This window comes from Dermacentor silvarum, chromosome 2 (genome assembly GCF_013339745.2).
Source record: "Dermacentor silvarum isolate Dsil-2018 chromosome 2, BIME_Dsil_1.4, whole genome shotgun sequence".
Taxonomy (NCBI): domain Eukaryota; kingdom Metazoa; phylum Arthropoda; class Arachnida; order Ixodida; family Ixodidae; genus Dermacentor; species Dermacentor silvarum.
This window is the reverse complement of record NC_051155.1, coordinates 199,373,783-199,396,098: the sequence shown is the minus strand read 5'-3', so window position 1 is coordinate 199,396,098 and position 22,316 is coordinate 199,373,783.

The window sequence follows — 22,316 nt, the reverse complement described above, 5'->3', positions numbered from 1 at the left end:
ATTACAAACGCTAGTTACTGCCCCAATAAGTTACCAAAGAAATGTTGCTTCTGATTTCTCCCTAATGTTTGCTCACAATATCACTCAAGGTGTAACTTCTAGTATGCATATACGCTGGATTTTAAGTGTTATTTCCAATAGCGACGTTCAAAAGGCACATACAGTGTCCCATACACTTGATTGTCATGTTTTGGCGCTTATACAGGGTTGCCATTGCTATTTTTTTAACTCCAGTGGTCCGTGAGTTCCGCGGCGCTGGTTTGGCGCCGCCTCTTTCTAGCGATGGCGCCACACTGCGTGACCAGGCCGGCAGCGTCCGGTGCGCCAAGGATGGTTGTTTGGCCGAGACGAGACTTTCAACGAAGTTCAGTTCAAAACAGGATCATTTCGGCTCAGTAAGCTTGCAGGCCTGCGTCGCGGCACCAATCTGCTTTAGCGGTAGGCATTTAATGCTTACATCTACTCTCGAATACGGGAGAGCCAGTTTTAAAGCGAACTTTGTACGGCTAGGCGATATCGCATGGCCACACCATACTATCATCATCAGTATTGGCTCGAGCGTCGTCCTCTGCTTCCACAGCTGGCTGCGTTGCCGCTAATCATTCCAGCGTATAATTTCGCTTGTCTTCTGTCGTCGTAATGGGGAGGCCGCGTTTAAGGGGGGTATGATGCATTGCTTAAGGGGGTATGAGCCATTCATTGCCTTACGTAATGGACAGATTTAATTTTGAAGCAATTTAAATTTTAAGAATCGCAAGCTGCAATCGCAGGAGAATGCTGCTAACCACGCCGCCGAGCAAACTCCAGACATCGAACGCAAGCCACAACGGCGGACTGCGGGCATACCGTCAGCGACGCCGTTCTCTCCGTCACAGCCGAACGTGTATGTAACCTCATAATTGAGAAATACTTTAATGAGCCCTTGGTATTAACCCAGTGCTAAACACCGGGGCCGCACGTTTCAGCTTCGCAGGTTAACCATCGTCACAGAGTGGAAGAGCCGACGACCTTTAAGCATGAAATGCTTTTAGCTCACGTTGTCGGCGACCTTCAAGTGACCTTGAGCCAAAAGCCAGAGCCGTTATCCGGGCACTCAAAACGAGAACACGCCGGCAAATTGCGAGGGCAAAACGAGATCATCCGGACAACCAGTCAGAACTTGAGAAAATGCGGTGTCTGGCCCCCAACCCTTTGATAATAATATAATAATGATGGGGTTTTACGTGCCCAAAACCATGGTCTGATTATGAGGCACGCCGTAGTGGGGGACTCCGAAATTATTTCGACCTCCTGGGGTTATTTAACTTGCACCTAAACATAAGTACACGGGTGTTGTCGCATTTCGCCACCATCGAAATGCGGCCGCCGTGGTCAGGATTCGATCCCGCGACGTCGCGCTCAGTACTCAACCCTTTGTACAAGACCGCATTACATACGCTAGTTACTCTCCAAAGAAGTTACAAAAAATGTAGTTTCCGAGTTCTTCCTAATGTTTCTTCAAAATATCACTCAAGCCGTAACTTTTAGTACGCTGACATTTTACTTGTCATTCCAATGGCGACGCTCAAATGACAGATACAGGGGACCTAAGGCCGCACATTTGCAGCCGAACACTACGATGCGACAAGAATAAAAGTCGCAGTTTCGCCCGAAAGGCGAAGCATCAATTGCGAAAGCAAATTTACTATAGTCGGGTACAACTTTAGAAGACAGGAGAGGCCCCGCCCAGTTGACCGAAGCGCAACAGCCAATTCCTCCGCGACTAAAGAAATAGTCCCGCTCAAAAAATTGTGACTGCTTCTAAAACGCGTATTTCTCAGTATAAATAAGATTTGTGTATCTTGACGAGTGGTTTGGTAAAACTATCATTATGGAAATGCTACAGCACTTGCCGGATCACGAGAGGAAAATAACTCCGTGCCATACAATGTGCGTCATCTGCTACGGAGCAAGATCGACGGCACCGGGCGTGTAATTATAAAGCAGTCGCTGGCTTAATAGCATAAGATTCATATATACTTTTGGTGTGTTTGCACAAGCTTATTTTTTAATGTGTTAGGCTTATTTTTTAAATATTATTATTTTCTTTTTTTCGCGGTTGGGAACCTGCAATCTCGTGAGGTTGCGCACGATCGCGCGTGGCATTCCGTGCCAGTTTTCCGCCATGGAGCCCAGCGAGGTGACATCGGAACGCGATCCTTTGTTGCCTAACGAGCCTTGTGTCGCCTCGATGACCACACCACCAAGGAGCCTCGCAAGTACAAGAGGGGCCACATCCTGAACAGCGATTCAAGCAACATGATCTTCCACTGTTACACGTTTTGGCGTAACAGGCAGCATGAACGCAGCGTGGAGGACACGAGCAAGTTTGTCGCCGACATGCTCGGTGTCAGCGAAAGGTCTGTGTTCAGGGTGAGGGAGGAAGTTAAAGCTTCGAATCTTTCGGGTGGCAAACTGACGACGCCCTCGCGAAAGCACCCACGCAATGCGGAGAAGAGAAGACGCAGCGCGAAGTTTGACAGTTTCACGTTGTGCGCGCTGAGGTTATGTGGGCACGATTTCTTTCGCGCAACGAGATACCGACGGTCGAGAAGATAACTACCGAGTTCTCGGAGCGTATGGAACTCCCATCACTAAGGCGGTGTACTGTGTGTCGCCTGCTTGCCGAGATCGGCTTCAAGCACGAAAAGAGGAGCCGCAACTCGCTGCTTATCGACCGGGATGGCATCACCGATTGGCGGAATCACTACCTCCGTGACGTGGAGCGCTACCGGGCGGAAGGCCGAAAGATCTTCTACCTGGACGAGACATGGGTGACGGCGGGACACACTCGGTCGATCGTGTGGACAGACACCTTGGTGCAGAAGCGCGGACGCCTGTTCGCTCGAGCAAATGGCCTGACGACGGGTCTAAAATAACCTTCTGGGAAAGGTCAGCGCCTGATCGTGACGCACATCGGCAGTGAGGATGGCTTCGTCGACGGCTGCTTTGATGTATTCCGAGGCCAAAAGACAGGCGACTACCACGTGGAAATGGACGGCAATAGCTTTCAGGGCTGGTTCATTGACGTTCTGCAGAAGTTTCCAGCTGGTAGCGTCATTGTTTTAGACAATACACCTTACCATAGCCGGCAAGAAGAGAAATTTCCGACGACGGCCTGGAAGAAAGAAAAGATACAGAAGTGGCTCACAAGCAAGAACATCACCTACGGTGAAAGGATGATAAAGAAGCAGCTGCTTGAGCTGGTGGCATCTGTAAAGTCACGTTTTCTGAGCTACATCGTAGACAACACAGCTGTAAGGGCCGGTTGCATTGTACTCAGGCTCTCGCCGTACCACTGCAAATCTAATCCCATTGAGCTTGTGTGGGCCAAGGTCAAAAGTGGCATCGCTGCGGACAACAGAGACTTAAAGCTGTCCATGGTCGACGCCATCTCGAGGGAGAAAATCAAGCAGGTAACGGCGGAAGACTGGAGGAAGAGCATTCAGCATGTGACGGACTTGGAGCCAAAGTTCAGACTTGACACGTCTGGGAGTGAGCACATTCAACCCATCATCATCCAGCTGGGTGAAGATGACACTGAAGAAAGCGACTCCGACTGCGAGCTGTCTGGCATTGAGCCACTCGACGAAGCGTAAAGGCTTCTTATTAACGAAAGAACATCCCTTATTAGGGCTGCCAAAATTTTGCCGGTGGGTTCGCAACAGCCAACCATCCATTCCGTGACCTCTCAAATAAATAAGCAGTTCCATTTATGGCATATTCCTTGTAATAGAAGCTCAATTCTGATTATCAATGTCCTGTACACATCGTGCTCGATTAAGGAAGTGGCATAGAAACACATTTAAATGCTGGCATATCTGAATTGAAACACTATTGTTAACCCTGATTATCGTTGGCGGGCTCAAAATGCTCATTCGGGCAGCCACCGTCGAGTTTGACGCGCCCCATAGTGAAATAGCAGTAGTCAGAGAACGCGTTATGGCTCTTTTATCAGTCTGCACTGGAAATGACAGTCATGTCAAATCCAGTGCTGGTGAAATAGCCGTAGACAACACGAAACTGATAGCCACTGTTAGCAGCTTGCACGCCAAAGCACATTCTTGTGGTTGCATTGTTTATTTTGGTTATCTGGCTCACACAAGTAATGCGAATAAGAGAACAAATATAAAACATCATTAGCTTAGTGACGTCCAGAATGCTCATTCAAGCAGCCATCGTCGAGTTTGACGCGCCCCATAGTGAAATAGCAGTAGGCGGAGCACGCTTTATGGGTCTTTTATCAGTCTGCACTGGAAATGACAGTCATGTCAAAGCCAGTGCTGGTGAAATAGCCGTAGACAACACGAAACTGAGGGCCACGGTTAGCAGCTTCCACGCCAAAGCACATTCTTGTGGTTGCATTGTTTATTTTGGTTATCTGGCTCGCACAAGTAATGCGAATAAGAGAACAAATATAAAACATCATTAGCTTAGGCCCAAATAGGTCATTCAGGCAGCCACCGTTGAGTTTGACGCGCCCCATAGTGAAATAGCAGAAGTCGGAGCCCGCTTTATGGCTCCGTTAGCAGTCTGCACTGAAAATTGTAGTGTTGTCATAGCCAATTTTCAATTTATTAATCTGACTCGGGCAAGTAATGCGAATGCAAGCACAATTATTAACGGGATCAACTTTGCTAGCATTTTTTTGTCATATTTACGTACCGGAAAAAGGCTCAGCAAAGTTGAACGTGTTTTAGTGAGTTCATTACAAGCCGTAGGCAATGTGACGGACAGATTCAGACAGTCATATTGGTGAAGTAATAAATGGTGAAAGTTGCGAAAGCTCTCACAGCACTGCTTTGCTGGACTCCATTCACTAGAAAACTGCGTTTGTAATGATGAAAGCGTCAAGACAGGAAATGATACCCCACTGCACAATGTTATATATGTGTACCACCACATGTGACGGGCAGCAAAACCATCTGTTTATTAAGACTGAGTGCAACAACATAGCAAGGTGCTGTTTCACAATATGGCACCTTTTCATGTGCACTTCTGGCAAGCTGCCGCATGCACTGATGCATAAACACATTAACAGGGGTAAGAGATGTAGTAACTGTGTAAGCCACGTGATGCTTTTAACATTTTGTATCTGTCAATGTTTCTGTTGTCCCAGCTGATAGAACTTTCTTCGGTGCAAGTTGGTTAATCGCGTTGCGGCAAGAGCACAAGAAGCAAGGTCAGAATAGTAGGAGAAAACAAAGCAAGGTCACAGACTGAGGAGGCAAGGTAGACGAGAAGGAAAGGCTTTAATGACATCGAAGAGGCCAGCCCTGCTATTCACAGGACTTGGTGCATTGAATGAGACGAGTTAATGAAATTGTAAAGAAAGACGTGGCTGCAGCATGCTTACAAGAACAAACGCAAAAATAAAAGGATAGAAATAGAAATAAACACATACACGCACGGAAGCACTCACATATTCACACACATGAACACAAACGCGAGCGCGAAAACTAAGATCTAAAATACAAAAAAGGGGAAAATAACAAATATACGCAAACACGCAAGAAAACACGCACACATTTAACGCAGACGCGAGTAGAACTATTAGGAGTCAGTTCAGAAGCAGTTGTGCCTACTTTGTCTTACTTTTTTTTAATGTACATATTGGCTCTGTTGCATTCACGGTCAAAGGAATTTTTTAGTAGCGACATATCACGACAAAGCGCAAAGCTTTGTTGTGGTAAAGCAAGTCGAGCGCTGGCCGCACAACTTATGCGCGATTGTGTCACAGCAGGCATTCTGTAGCTGGCGCGTGCAGTGAACGAAGAGTTCTAAGCCACACAGCGACGCGAATTCATGCCAAGCTCCTATGTAACGGCACCAGTGTATCAGTCATAATTTTATATTAGCACTGAGGCTGACATTAAGGAAACAAACACTGCTCCCAAACGCCTGGCCGTTAACAATTTAATAACATTCGCTCAAGCAGCGCGTGTTAGTCACTGATTATTAACATTGGTGGAAAGCAATCAATCGACGGTGCTACACAACACTCGGAGGACGGTGCTAGACGCTCGGCTATCTCATCACACTGCTACCAACGATCGGTCGTTTGCACGCTGAGCTGGCAGCAACCAATCTTTGCTTTGGAGGTTGCTTTTACAAATCTTTTCTGTTGAGAAACTCGCAGGTTGGTTTCATCCGCGCACGCTTTTCTCATTTATCCTGATAATGGTTTTGCTCCATCACTTCGCCACGTCCGACGAGAAACGCAGGGGCACAGTACACAAACACACCCGCCGCTCACAGTAGGTACCAGACTTTGGCAAACTCTCCTCGTCGTAACTTCACTTAGGAGCAAAACAAAACACCTTGGAACAAACAAGCACGATGTTTGTTTGCAGCGGTGTGTCGCTGCGGGGTCCTGTTTCCAGACGAAGTACAGCGCAACGTCACCGATGTTCGCTGTAATCTTTTTTCGTCAGCTCACGGCTCAGAATAAACGCACGTGGCACAAATTGTGCATCGTAAGCTCGCAATAATATTTCCGGCATGACAGACCACCACAAATAATTCGAATTCGCTCTGACGAAGGGAGACGCACAGAGCTGACGCGACTCGGCCCAGTTCGAAGCGAGGGCGGCCACGTTAGGCATGTTCTCCGTCGGCGGGGTCACCGGCCGTCCAGCTCTTAACGTCACCTGAAGTGCGCGCCTATTGGTGGAGGTTCTTGTGCATCCGCCTTTGAGGGGCAAATGCCGCTGCCTTCTAAAGTTGTATCCGACTATAGTAGATTATACGGAGTAAGGATAGTAGTTTTACGGGCTGCATAAACTTGGACACATTCGCTTACTAACTGAATTAACAAGCATGGTGTCAGCGCGCTGAAGCAAACATGAATAGATCACACTCGATGACTGCAGACAAGCACTGTCAAAACGCTGGCGTGTGCAAGCGCGGTTGGAGCAGTAACAGAAGGTTCGTGTGGTCTGTCGCTTCAACGGAAACTGAGCGCGAAAATACAGCGCTTAAAAAGGTCAGAGCCGTGTGGAGAGCGCTTTCAAGATACGGTGCGTGCGACAACCCTAGGCCGCGCAAAGTACGCAGTTCCTGGCAGAGTCGAAGCCGCGCACTCTCCCTCCACTCTCCCGCCGTCCTGCTTTCCTCCTTTCGCTTGGGAGATTCAGTAGCCAGTTCCCCTTGCTCCTGGTCGCAAGATACGCATTTAGTGCCGCAGCTAAACGTCGACTCCCCTCCCTCCCTCCCATCACCCCACAGCCTTTCGCACGACCGGAGACGTCGTGTTTGCTCTCCGCCATGCGTTCGCGCGCGTTCTTCGCGCGCTTTTCACTCGCACATGCAGCATACGGCGCGCGGCGACGAGTTTATCACCATTGGTCTTTATATGGAACCTCACGGCGACGGCGACGGCAGGATTGCGCTTGGAGTCTCCATATAATTGCTATCGCAATAAAAATTGGCGACAGACGAGGAGCGCGTTGGACTTTTGCAAGAAGAAACGCTGTTAAAGGCGGTGGCACCCCACAGGCAGCAAAAGACACCGTATGGTAGCCATTTCGTGCTTGCATCTACTCTATATTACGGAAGAGCCAGCAATTTTAACAGCGAAGCTGTTTCCCCTGGGCGTTCCCCGTCAGTTGTACGCTGGAAAACCTCGCTGAGCGATGACGTCACGCGCGCGCCTAGCAACGCCTCGCACAGCTGGTGCTGTGTGATACGTTGCTAGGTGACGCACGTGACGTCATCGCTCGGCACGGTTACCACACTCTCCCAGATTACCCTCGCCACCGCCAAGCATTGCGGCGCTTCGCAGCGGCCGCACCACCCTCGCCACATGTTGCTCGACGAGACGCGGATGCGGTCCATTCTGGGTGACGAGGCCGGCGCGAAATGCAGCATGTCGCATCTCAACGCCGGCTGCAGCCGCGGCACGCCGACGAACGCCGGATGCGTCGGCCGCGCCTCGCGCCGGACTATAGAGTGCTGCGCTTTCGCTGGCGTGGCGTCGCCGTGCCGAGCGCGCTCACGTGTCAACGCTACATGGCCTTTACATAAAGTGACCTTTAGAAGAATGCGCGACGACCCCGAGTATCGTCCCGATACTCGAGGTCGGCTAAGTTTGGCTAAGAACCAGCCAAGCCAAACCAAGTTAAGCAAAGGAAAGCAAAGTTAAAGCTAGGGAAGAGGCACCAGCTTCGCTGTTTGCCCAGTCTTCGCACCACTTAGTGTGAAGCTGCCCCTCATTTTTTATTGCGATAGCAATTATATGGACACTCCAAAGCAGATTTCTGCCGTCGGCGTCGCCGTCGTCGTCGCCGTCGCCGTGAGGTTCCGTATGACGTCAATGGAGATGAAATCGTCGCCGCGCGCCGCCGAACGCTGTATGTGCGAGTGAAAGGGCGCGAGGGACGCGCGCTTTCACGGGGAGTGAACTCACGGCGGAGAAAAAACGCGCGTTCTGCGCCGTGCTCCCTTAAGGGCTGCAGAAGTAGGCGTCTCTTTCCTCCTTTACAATCACCATATATGTAGAGCAAACGCGCCTTCTTCCGACGAGCGAGAGGCCGTGGGGGGGTGGGAAGGGAGGCGATGTTTAGCTGCGGCACCAAGTGCCTATTTATATCAGAGGTTCCGGCAACAGTCACCTGCGCCGCACGCATTTTGTGCGAACGCGGGCAAAACGCCGACGGCGTCGACAAGTTCTACGTGTGGCCGGTGCTGCTGCATGTCCAAGTTTATACAGCTGATAAAGCTATTTTAATTATCCAACACACTTTGCAATCTATGTGAAGGGAAGCTTTCGTGATGCGGTTAATGAAAGGCTATAAATTTGGCCATTTCAATATAATTAAACTATGGGGTTTTACGTTCCAAAACCACGATTTGATTATGAGGCATGCCGTAGTGGGGGACTCCAGAAAATTTCGACCCCCTGGGGTTCTTTAACGTGCACCTTAATCTAAGTACACAGGTGTTTTCACATTTCGCCCCCATCGAACCATTTCAATCTTGTGCTTTTGGCGTAAAGCAAAGTGGCGCGTGGACGTTTGGTCTCGCACAGCCGCGCTATATGGTATGTGACAACTCTTATATTGCTTTGTATTTCTTTATTTCTTCGTGATTGTTTTATATGTACTCTAATGCGAACACAGGACAAGAGAGCAGCGGGCAGCGTTGGCAGCGTGTCTCAACCAGAGTGGCTCAGGCAATCTCGTGCTCGTGCTTCCCGGATGACTGGCGATGTGGCTGCCGCGCTGGGCATTTGTCTTCACTACAATCACCCCCCATCGGAAAAGGAGCCATCCTGGCGACTCATAGTGAACATAGAATCAAGGGGTCGTAATACGGCTTCAGGCGTTGTACGTGGACGGTTTCACGACCACGACAGCGTTGGTCCGTAGGTGGCGTGACAGGCTCGACAATATAGTTCACAGGCGATGTCTGCGCTACAACACGGTAGGGTCCTTGATATTTTGATACAAGCTTGGATGAGAGGCCAGCAGGAACGGCAGGAACCCAAAGCCACACAAGGGAGTCCGGAAGAAAGTGACAATGCGGGTGATCATTGTCACGTCGAGATTTTTGTTGCCATTGGTCGATGGCTGTAAAGGAACGGGCGAGTTGACGGCATTCCTCGGCGCGGCGGGCAACTTCAGAGATGGGTGTACATTCGGATGAATCGGGTCTGTACGGAAGAATGGTGTCGAGGGTAGTCGAAGGTTCGCGGCCATACAAGAGGAAGAATGGGGAAAAGTTTGTAGTCGCCTGCAGTGCAGTGTTGTAGGCGAACGTGATGAATGGCAGAATGAGGTCCCAATCAGTGTGATCAGAGGCGACGTACTTGGAGAGCATGTCGCCAAGGGTGCGGTTAAATCTTTCCGTCAGACCATTAGTTTGAGGATGGTAGGCGGTGGTGGTGCGATGAACGATGCGACATTCAGTAAGGAGCGCGTTTACGACTTCGGAGAGGAACACACGTCCTCTATCGCTCAAAAGTTCGCGAGGTGCACCGTGACGGAGATTAAAGTGTTTAAGTAGGAAGGATGCGATATCACGAGCTGTGGCAGCAGGCAGAGTGCTGTTTCTGCGTATCGCGTCAAGTGGTCGATGGCGACGACTATCCAGCGGTTTCCGGAAGCAGTGCTCGGAAGGGGTCCATACAGGTCAATCCCAATGCGATCGAAGGACCTGGCAGGACACGGGATTGGCTGGAGTGGACCAGAGACATGCTGAGAAGGAACCTTGCGGCGTTGGCACTGAGGGCACGACCGAATGTACTTGCTCACAAAGGTGTACATGCCACGCCAATAAAACCTGGAGCGAAGCCGGGTGTACGTCTTGAAGACACCCGCATGTGCACACTGCGGGTCAGTGTGGAAGGCAGAACATATTTCACCACGAAGATGTCGCGGTATGACGAGCAACCACTTGCGGACGTCGGAGACGTAATTCCGGCGATAGAGAAGTCCATCCCGCATTTCCAAGTGCGAAGCTGGACGGCGCAAAGCTCGAGAAGGTGGAGGAACAATCGACGGGTTAGAAAGGAAGCGGATAAGAGCACTAATCCAGGCATCCTTGCGTTGCTCCGAAGCCATGTCGCAGCCTACTAGGAACTAAAGTACTTGAGTCAACGGCAGAGAGGCAGGCATCGCTTACGGTTGACACGGGCGAACGGGAAAGCGCGTCGGCGTCGGTGTGGCGGCGGCCAGACCTGTAGACAACGCGCACGTCGAAATCTTGCAGTCGCAAAGCCCAGCGAGCTAATCGACCTGAGGGGTCCTTCAATGTGGACAGCCAACAAAGTGCATGGTGGTCTGTAATTACGTCAAAGGGGCGGCCAAAGAGGTAGGGTTGAAATTTACCAAGTGCCCAGATGATGGCCAAGCATTCCTTCTCCGTAACGGAATAATTTGTCTCTGCTTTGGTGAGGGTGCGGCTTGCGTATGCAACGACGTACTCGTCGAACCCAGATTTGTGCTGCGCGAGCACAGCGCCGAGCCCAACACCGCTGGCGTCAGTGTGTACTTCGATCGGAGCACTCGGGTCGAAGTGACGCAGTATAGGTGGCGAGGTCAGTAGACGACGCAACTCTTGGAAGGCATCGTCACAAGCGGTCGACCAGGCGTAATCGTTCAAGTCGCTCCGTAGAAGCTGATTCAAGGGAGCGGTGATGGACGCAAAATTCCGAATGAAGCGGCGAAAGTAAGAGCAGAGGCCAAGGAAGCTGCGAAGTTATCGTACGAAGGAAGGTTTGGGAAAATCAGCAACTGCACGGAGCTTGGCGGCGTCAGGAAGAATACCGTGTTTAGATACGACATGGCCAAGGATGGTGAGCTGACTTGCGCCAAAGTGGAATTTCTTCAGGTTGAGCTGAAGGCCGGCGGCAGTTAGGCACTGTAACACTTCCTCCAGCCTACAGAGATGGGTGGGAAAATCGGGCGAAAAAATAACCACATCATCTAAGTAGCACAGGCACGTTTTCCACTTGAGACCACACAACAGGTTGTCCATCATATGGTGAAATGTTGCTGGGGCGTTGCAAAGCCCGAAAGGCATGACACGAAATTCATATAGGCCATCTGGTGTTACAAAGGCCGTTTTAGATTGGTCTTCGGGTGCCATGGGGACTTGCCAATAGCCGCTAGGTAAGTCGATAGAAGAGAAGAACTCCGCGCCTTGGAGACAGTCAAGGGCATCGTCTTCTCGGAAGAGGGTAAACATCATTACGAGTTATTTTGTTAAGACGACGGTAATCGACACAGAATCGAATCGATCCGTCCTTCTTCTTAATAAGAACAACGGGAGATGCCCAGGCGCTATCCGAAGGCTGAATGACGCCGCGCTTCAGCATGTCAGCGACTTGGTCATCGATGACACGGCGCTCTGTCGCGGATACACGATAGGCTGTTTGTCGCAGTGGCGCACCAGTACCCGTGCCGATGCGATGACAAACAGTTGACGTGCGGCCCAAGGGAACATGCTGGCAGTCGAAAGACGAACGGAACTTGTCGAGAAGGCGTAGAAGCTGGGCGCGTTGGGAAACAGTCAACGTGTCGGCGATGGATCTATGGAGAACATCGGGCGAAGTCGGCTCCTGCGCGGGGTTACAGGTCATTCCGGCGACCTCATGAGTGGCGATGGAACCAGTTGGCATGTCAATGATGGCAGCAGGGTCGACACACTGGACGCGGCCAACGCATTCCCCACGAAGCAAAGTGATAGGACAGGACAATTGGTTGGAGACGAGTAGTCTGCTAATGCCGGAATGAACGTCCAAAACAGCGAAAGGCAGCGGGGAACATTTGCGACGAGCGAAAATGGCGGATGGCGTAAAAAGTGCGCTGGCATCAGCGACAAGGTTGCATGACACTGTGGCTAGGGCAAAAGAGTGCGATGGAATTGTAACGTCTTCGGCAACAAAAACTTTATCGTCAGGTTCACGAGCGTCAAGGAGCGGGGCGTCGCACAGCGTTTGAAATTCCACCTCAGCACGAGAACAGTCGATGATGGCCTTATTAACGGAAAGGAAGTCCCAGCAAAAAATAAGATCGTGGGAACAAGAACACAGCACCAACAATTCGACGATGTAGAGGAGGCCGTTGATCACAACACGAGCAGTACACGCAGCTGCAGGCGTGATGCGGTCTGCGCGGGCAGTACGAAGGGATACGTTTGACAGTGGCGTCGTAACTTCCCTGAGCGAACGGCAAAGTGTGGTACTAATAACCGAAACTGCGGCACCAGTGTCAACGAGGGCGAGTGCAGCGACGCCGTCCACATATACATCAATGACATTAGTCGGAGAAGGGAGCGACCTTGGTCTGTTCGCGGGTGACGCAGTTCTCGCCTCTGGAACTGCGGCGATTAGTTTTCCCGTTCCGGCGTAGAAGGACGACGACGCATCGGCGAAAGCAAGCGACGTCGGGGCAATGGCGAACGGCGGTCAACAAGAGGACGGTGGTCCGAGTAAGAAGACATCTGGCCAGGGTTCTGAGGCACGGAGGACGACGGGTATGGTGAACCGTATGGTTCGGTGTCGAAGCTACGGCGGTAGGATGTTGGGCGGCGATGGCAAAATCGTGCAATGTGGCCAGGTAGACCACATGCAAAACATATTGGGCGGTTGTCAGGAGTGCGCCATTGTCCCCTGCTGTGTGGGTACCGCGGCTGAACGAAGTGAGGGGCTGGACGCAGTGGCACGGCTGATGGGAATGGCGCAAAGGTCTGAGGTGGTGGCCGTGCGAGAGCCTCGGTATAGCTAAGAGGTGCAGTCACCTCGGGAAAAGCAACGGGAGTCGGCACCGGTGGAGTCTCGCGGGCAGAAGGGAGAGCTGCGCAAACTTGCTCTTGGATGACCTGGCGAAGGTCGGCTGGCAAAGGCGAGGGTGGTGACGTGGCGGAGGACAGCAGCGAAAGCTGGCGAGCGACCTCAGCACGGACGAACTCTTTAATTTGGCAAAGAAGGGAGTCCATCTCAGGAGCCACGGCCACGCTCGCGAGGCTTTCATCGGACACAGGTGGGCGCCGTGTGAGAAGATGCTGCCTGCAGAGCTCGTCAAAACTCTGGCAAAGCTCAATGACCTGAGAAACTGTGTCAAAGAACCCCAGGTGGTCAAAATTTCCGGAGTCCCCCACTACGGCGTGCCTCATAATCAGAAAGTGGTTTTGGCACGTAAAACCCCATAATTTAATTTAATTTTTAGGGCTTTTTGAAAGCAGCATATGAAAGGCATCGTCGGAAATGCCCTTCATGATGTGACGTACCTTGTCCCCCTCCGCCATCGTCGGGTTGACACGCCGGCAGAGGTCGACGATGTCCTCTATGTAGCTGGTGAACGTTTCGCCAGTTTACTGGGATCAGCTGCGCAGGCGTTGTTCAGCGCGAAGCTTGCGCACGCCAGGGCGGCCGAAAACGTCTGCAATGCGGATTTTGAAGCGAGCCCATGGTGCGGAGATCGGCTTCGTGGTTTCGAAACCACAGCTTGGCGACGCCCGACAGATAGAACATCGCTTTGTTGAGCTTCTGGATGTAGTCCCATTTGTTAGTGTTGCTGGCGCGTTCATACGATTCTAGCCAATCTTCAACGTCTTTCTCATCGGTGCCGCTGAAGATGTCAGGATCCCGCTGACGCTGGGCACCGGCACATACGATGGCTGGAGTAACCGGTGGGGATGTCGGGCTGGGTTCGTCAGGCATGACGGACGGCAGAGTTCGGGCGCGTAATTCCAGGTTGGGGGAAACCGCAGCACCTCCACCAGAATCTAATGCGAACACAGGACAAAAGAGCAGCGGGCAGCGTTGGCAGCGTGTCTCAACCAGAGCGGCTCAGGCAATCTCGAGCTCGTACTTCCCGGATGACTGGCGATGTGGCTGCAGCGCCGGGCATTCGTCTTCACTACAGTACCACTTGCTGGATAATTCCCCTTTGTGGTAATGTTCCACAGTTGGAAATCATCATCATCATCAATACGCTGCCATCATATCTCAAAGAGTTAGTTGGCGTTGGCATGACAGAGTATACGCAGGATAGTAGCCTATATGGTTAGACTATCGATCTGATTTGCATGGGGTCCAAGGTTAGATCCCGGCATCGAGTACGTAATTCATTTCTTCTTAAGTATGAGCTATTCGGCAATACAGCGGTAGCACCAAGCCACGGTCAGGAAAATCCGGAATAGTTCGCAAAGAAAGCTTTCTTCAATAAGAAACAGCAGGCATCACGAGCTTGCGATGTCAGCAAGCTCGATTCCGGAAGAATGCGCACACTTAAAAAATTTGGTTTAGTTGTCGCATGAAGTTGGTACACAAAGCGCAATAAATCTGCGCAGACAGTTATTTGAAATGCGATGAGCTTGGCGGAAGGCCCACACTATACTCCTGCGTTGACGCCACTCCCGGTCCTTCCGCATACGTGGCGACGGTCGGCGCGTGAGAGATGCGGAGCTATGACGGAAACTTTCATGATCACTGCGGCGTTGCTCCACACACGATAAAAAAAATATAATTGACGAAGTTGAATTATAATGTAGCAGCTTTCCCAAGCGCCGCGAATCTTCTGTTTTGAAAGTCACTTCAGCTTTCCTTTAAGGAACCACGTTGGCGTCACCTGATCTTTTTCTATCACTCTTTAGTTTTTTTCTTCAGCACATCCCCAATATCGTGAGTGCATGATAACAGCCATGACGATCACCATCCGCAAGTTACATTTATTTGACATTGTGTACATTTGTATGGTGGAGGCCAGTACGAAGGCTACTGACTATTTCTGGTAGAAACTTTCCTCTTGCATGGCAATTGTTAAGCAATAATATTGTCTCTTAGCTGCTTCAAGATTTCTCTTTCTATTTAGCCTACCATTCTTCATAGGGCTAGGTTTTAGACGTAATAATGCCGCGGGTATAAATATCGCGTCGGGTATGCAGGATAATAGTTGTAGCTGGTATCAGCTCCCATGGACCGGTCGGTGTCTGCATATGTGGCCTTGGAGGTGGCGCTGTCCTCCCTAGTGGTGTCTTCGGACTTTGTAGGCTGGCGTTGACTTTCCGCATCAGAGCTCCTTGCCTCTAGAGGCGTCCCAGCAGGACTTTTATGCACAGAACCTGTAAGAATTGAGTTTTGTTATCTTAGATTTAGGTAGACTAAAATTGCTTTTCACGCTGATATTTTTCGTGGCGTTGTTCACAGTTGTCGCCGGCAAAGAAACAAGGTATTGGTAGAGCTTAAGTTGACTAGCTGTGTTATTGGTATGGCACGAAGGAAGCTATCCTGATTAAAGGGGCCGCTTAACTTCACCCCATCAGTGCTATTCAAAATTATTTACCCATGAATTTCGTGAATAATCATCCCTGCTAGCCCTCATACCTTCTTTAGGCCCCTTACAGGCGCGCTTGCCTCTCTGCCATGAGCGAATGTAGAACTACTCGAGCAGAACTGCTATCTCGGGAACTCATCTTGCAGAAACGAGTATTCTTTCCCTTGTACAGTGAGCCATTAAGAATTCTGCGTAGAAAATGTCTGCGCCTCACTCTTGAAGCATGAGGTAACCCTATAGTCTTATCGCCAACTTGAGCAAACATATTCTCTTACGTAGTATTTAACTGCCCGGATACGTAAAGTGGCTCGCATCATATGCTCGTCAGTACAGCACAGAGCTTCTCTGCCAAATCGACCTTGCCGGCCCTTGTAATGTTCGGTGGCAGATATTACGGCACAGATAAGTCATCAACACGCCAGCGCGCAAATAAGAAGTAAATAAACTAGGAACGTACATTACGGTAACGTAGCCATCCCTTCACAAGCTAACTCTTCATGAAGTCATCTCCTTCGCTTTTGCTCTATCGAAACGTCGGTCAAACAAGTGACCCTGCGCTCAGCGGACTCGGTCCAGTGTGTTTCATTCACGATAGCTTTTAATCGACGCGATCTTGTTCGGGTGCTTTGCTAAGCACTCTGTGCGCATGTTCTCCCGATAAACTTGTGCAACCTGGGTATCTTATTATAAAGTATACACATCATTGGCAACATTGCTGTAGCGTCTTCTGTATTTTTTACAATATCAATAAATGAATAAATTGTAATAAAGAAGAGTAGCTTGCGCCTCAGCGGCATCGCCACCGGCATGAGCTCGTGGTTGCTGTCCTTGGCCGACGCTTGTGACTGCTCCCCGTTCGCCTGCGTTCATTGCTAATAAACCTCTTAGCAAGTGGTGGAGGTTTCTGGGTTTCGACCACCCTGGAACTTCGGAGTCGCACTCTACCCCCCATCATGCCCGACGACGCAAGCGGCACTCCTCCAACTCCTCCACCGGCGGCGCCCACCTTGGTTTGTGCCGGTGCCTTGTGTCAGCGAGATCCCCCTATCTTCTGCGGCACAGATGAAAAAGACGTTGAAGATTGGATCTCCTCATACGAGCGAGTGAGTGCCCATAACCATTGGGACGATGCTACCAAGTTGAGAACCGTAGCATTCTATCTGTCGGATGTTGCGAAACTATGGTTTCTCAGCCATGAAGGCGACCTCACTACGTGGTTGGTCTTCAAGACCATGTTTACCCAAGTTTTCGGTCGTCCAGCAGTAAGAAAGCTCCGTGCAGAACACCGTTTGCGTACATGATCCCAAGAGATCGGGGAGAATTTTACGAGCTACACTGAGGACATTGTTGACCTTTGCAAACGGGTGAACGCGTCGATGTCAGAGGAGGAGAAGATCAAACATATCATGAAGGGTATTGAGGAAGACGCGTTCCAAATGTTATTATCGAATAGTCCTTGCACTGTCGTCGAAGTGATAGAATTGTGCCAGAGTTAATTACGACGAGTTGCGCAGGCAACGTCTTCACACCCGACGTCCCCCTGCACCCGCCGATTATCTGTCCAGCCTTGGAGTTGGCGACGCCCATGCTCCTCTGTTACTCAAGATTCAGGAATTTGTTCGCGCAAAGGTCACTCGCCAGCTATCATTGATATCTTATGTCCCAGAACCACCGCCCGCTTTGTCGCCTACGATCCGCGACTACATCCAGGAGCAAGTTTCGCAAGAAATTCCTCCAGCCCGTGATCCGACGCCAATCACTGCACCTCTGAGGTACGCAGAAGCAGTAGCCCGGCCTCGTCCACACGCCCTCTCGCCGCCCCCTATGCATCGACCACCGACCTTTTCGCCGCCACCTATGCCGCTACCAAACCGACGGCATTTTCCGACTTCTCAGCCACGAGTCGGAGCTTACCCCAACATTGGCGCACCTTCGATGACCGTCCAATATGTTTTGCTTGTGGTGCTGCTGGTCATGTGGCGTGCGATTGCCGTCGTCGCAAGCTTCCTTTTCCGAACATCTGGAGAGCGCCACCTTTTCCCGCTTCAGTTTTCCTCTTCGCCTTCCAGCCTTCCTACCTCTTCCTTTTGCCCTGATCGCCCACCCGCGTCTACCCGCCGCTCACCGTCTCCACGTCGTCGCTCACTTTCTCCGATGCGTCGCCGTACCGGAACCGCCGAGCAGGAAACCTGATGGCCGCAGTTCCCGAAGCACGAACTGCGTCCCCGTCGCAATGCACAAGTCCTCGTTGTATCCGTAATTTCCGCCCAACTCTGTAGCGTACTAAGAAAAGTTCTGACGCTTTTATCCGACCTCTCCCTTCGAACCGCGAACGCTCAAAACATTACGCCTCTCGCTGCTTGTACTGCTCGAGTCTTCATTCAAGGACTTCTGTATACCGTCGAATTCGTCGTGCTGCCCTCGTGTTCCGATGACATTTTATTAGGCTGGGATTTCCTTGCAAATAATAACGCCATTATTTACTGTTGTCAAGCCGAACTCGAACTTTCTGTTCGAATTCTGTTGGTTTCCGAAGACAATGCCGTTCCTCCGTGCTCTTCCCTGCTTGTGCCTGTGTCCTGCGCCACTATTTCTGATGGCAGTGTCCTCTTTACGCCCTCTGAGGTGTTCATTCGCCGCAAACGTTCTCCGCTGCCCTTTGCTCTCCTTACTCTTCACAGTGGCGTCACGAAGATGCTCGTCGACAATCCCACGGCGTGCCCTTTACCTTTATTTCATGGCGAATGCCTAGGCCTCTTTCAGCCAGTCGACACCTTTTGCATCTTTGACGCTCCTGCCGCTTCTATTTCTACGGACCTTAGTGCACTTACTTGTGACCCTGCGGTTGATCAGTCTCTCCTCGACGCTTTCCACCGCTCCATTGACGATGAAACGTCCTCTTCCGAACGAAGCCAGCTGCTCAGTCTCCTGCAGAAGTTCCGCGCTTCTTTTGACAGCCCTGCTTCCGGTTTGGGTCGCACGTCGACTGTTTTCACCAGATCGATACAGGCAGTCATGCACCTCTACGACAACGCCCTTATCGGGTATCCGCCTCGGAGCGCCGTGCAATTGACGACCAGGTTGCTGATATGCTGAAGCGCGGCGTTGCGCAGCCTTCCAACAGTCCCTGGGCGTCACCGGTCGTTCTTGTTAAGAAAAAGGATGGCTCTATTCGGTTCTGCGTCGACTACCGACGTCTGAAAAAGATAACACGCAAGGACGTTTACCCGTTACCGCGCATCGACGACTCCCTCGACGGTTTGCAGGGAGCGGAGTTCTTTTCCTCGCTGGATTTACGTTCCGGATACTGGCAAGTCCCTATGGCACCATCTGATCGACATAAAACAGCATTTGTGACACCTGACAGATTATACGAATTTACCGTGATGCCTTTCGGCCTGCGTAACGCTCCAGCCACTTTTGAGAGGATGATGGATAATATTTTACGCGGCCTCAAATGGAACACATGTCTGTGCTACCTGGATGACTTAGTTGTCTTTTCCTCTGATTTCCGCACACATCTCAGCCGTTTCGAGCACGTTCTGAAATGTCTCGCTGATGCGGGACTTCAACTCAACTTTAAAAAAATATTGTTTTGGTGCCCGAAAGCTCACCATTCTTGGCGATGTTGTCTCGCGAGATGGCATTCTTCCGGATCCAGCCAAGCTCCGCGCAGTCGTCGACTTTCCCAAACCAACGACGTTAAAGGAGCTTCAATGTTTCGTTGGTTTAAGCTCATATTTCCGACGTTTCATTCGAAATTTTGCATCCATAAGTGCACCCCTGACAGACCTTCTACGCGGCGACAAAGTACTTTCAGCTTGGTAGCGCGCCTGCGATGACGCCATCACGAAATTACGCCGCCTGCTAACCTCGCCACCTATCCTCCGTCACTTCGACCCTGCAGCCCCCACCGAGGTTCACACCGATGCCATCGGCGTCGGACTCGACGCCGTACACGCGCAACGGAAAGCGGGGTTTGATGAATATGTCATCGCCTACGCGAGCCGCACTCTGACAAAAACCGAGATTAATTACTCGGTTACAGAGAAAGAGTGTTTAGCCATTATTTGGGCCCTTGGGAAATTTCGCCCTTATTTATATGGTCACACTTTCGATGTCGTCACTGACCATCATGCCCTTTGTTGGCTGTCCACCCTTAAGGACCCCTCTGGCCGACTTGCTCGCTGGGCCCTTAAGCTACAGGAGTACGACATCCGCGTTCTTTACCGTTCCGGCCGCAAAGACACGGACGCTGACGCCCTTTCTCGCTCACCGGTTTCAGATGACAGCGCTTGCCTATCCGCCCTTGAGCCCACACTTCCATCCCATGCACTGCGCAACATGCCGTCCGAGCAGCGCAAAGAACGTAACAACAGTGGTTTTACATTAATTTACAAGCGCTGGTGAATGGTTCATTTCTCTGCGGAACTACTAAATTAAACAAAACAAAACGCTGACTAAATATTGCTACTGCAACGCACATTCGCCATCGAACGCATAATTCCCGTAATAAAGCTTCCTAAAAGCGTTTGGTTATTGGCTTACATATTACACTCATCGGCCATGGCACATCTACAATTTTTATATCGTCTTGAAATGCCATTCTGTTTTTTTACCATATATATTATAAATGGAAGGATGCCCAATATAACGAAAGAAGGATCTATCAGACATACTTTTTTTAAGGAAGAAGTAGCCGCTGTTTAATTCGAGTAAGACTCAATTGAAGGCAATGACGTTTCCTCCTAGTATGACGACGGCTACTGCTATTACAACTACAACTAGTAACAAACTGTGTAGTATACCACTACTGGTACTACAAACTGCCACTGCTACTACCACTACTACTACCACTACTACTGCTACTACAACTGCTACTACTACTACTACTACTACTACTACTACTACTACTACTACTACTACTACTACTACTACTACTACTACTACTACTACTACTACTACTACTACTACTACTACTACTACTGCTACTACTACTACTACATGAGGGGTGCAAAAGGAAGAGAGAAGCAGTGCCCCCTCATTGCGTTACATAAATAAACATATTAATGACAAGAAATTTATACCTACAGTATGGGCTATAGACTCACGACATCCAGTATAACGGTAGCGAGCAAGACAGCAATGTAAGCGAGTTGGTTACGATTAATCGTACTTCCTGAATAAAATGTTAGTAGAGAGTAAGCGCCGTATTGTCGTGCTTCTCTTTTTTTTTGTCCGTGTTGCTTTCTGCGCTGTCACCAAAAGTACAATTAATAACAGTAGTTATTTGCGGAAGTTGCTCATCCTGTAATTTAATTCAGGAACACTAAAGGATAACACTTACTCAGGTTAGGTGTCTACACAGTATTCTTGCAAAACGCGGTAGTTCTACGCTGCAGAATATTTTTATACGTGATATTTAGGTTGATATTGGCGCCTTCAGGGGGCACCGGATACCCCCTTTATTATGGAGAAAAGAAGTCGTATTTAGTATATTTCGTACATTTTTATACTAAATAGGCCTTAAATTTAAAAGCCGGCACTTAAAAATTGCAGAAATGTTGGTTATACAAAGAAAGAAACTTTAAGCAACCTAGCCATTTTTACATTTTGCAGCCCAAAACCGGGGCCGATAACGTCAGTGTTACATCGCAGACTTCATTTAATTTTCGCAAATTTTGGCTGTTTTCAAGTGTGAAACACATTCAAATACTGTACCGCTGAACCTTTGCGTATTTACGGACCAGTTGTAATTATTCTTTGGTCACAGTCAACCATCTTCCTGTAAACATAGTAAGCAATCATGACGTCATGGGGCCCGCGCAAGTAGTTCAATCTTTCTTTTTTCTTTTTTTGTCGCCTATAGAAGGCCCAGGATGCGGCGGTGAGGGTTGGCCTTCCCGTCTCAGCGTTGGAGCGGCCCGCAGTCTTGCCCCTATAAAAACGAGGTGAAGATTCTTCCGGGCCTATATACATTTTACTACTTACCTACCTCCAAATTCTCAGCCTGTGGTTAGAACCACCACCTATACTCAAGGAGAGTAAATTACCAATGTAGCTTCAACTTATCGGTTGATTTAGAAGCAAGGAGGTTGGTTTGTCAAATCCCGTAGGCACTGGACAAAGGAACACTATATAAGCATGTTTATGAAATCAATAAATGTACCGCACAAACAGCTGCATGCAAAATTCTTGTTGAAAGGGACAGATCTGAGAACTCCTCTCACCGTCATCATGAGCATGGCTTGATTGAAGTGCCGTGAAGGATGACGCCAGGCCAAGGCAGAAGATCATGGCGAAGACTAGCATTGTTCCAGCTAAGCTGAGAGGCGGCAGACGTTTGCAGCTGCCTGGGTCGACGTTGCTTCGAAAGCGTCTTCTGCGACGAAATTCAGTGCTAGATACCAGGACACACAGGGATTTTAAAGCCCTCGTTCGTACATTTCGTTTATATGTTTACTTTTATAACTGAACACGTGCCAGTTAGTACCTGCG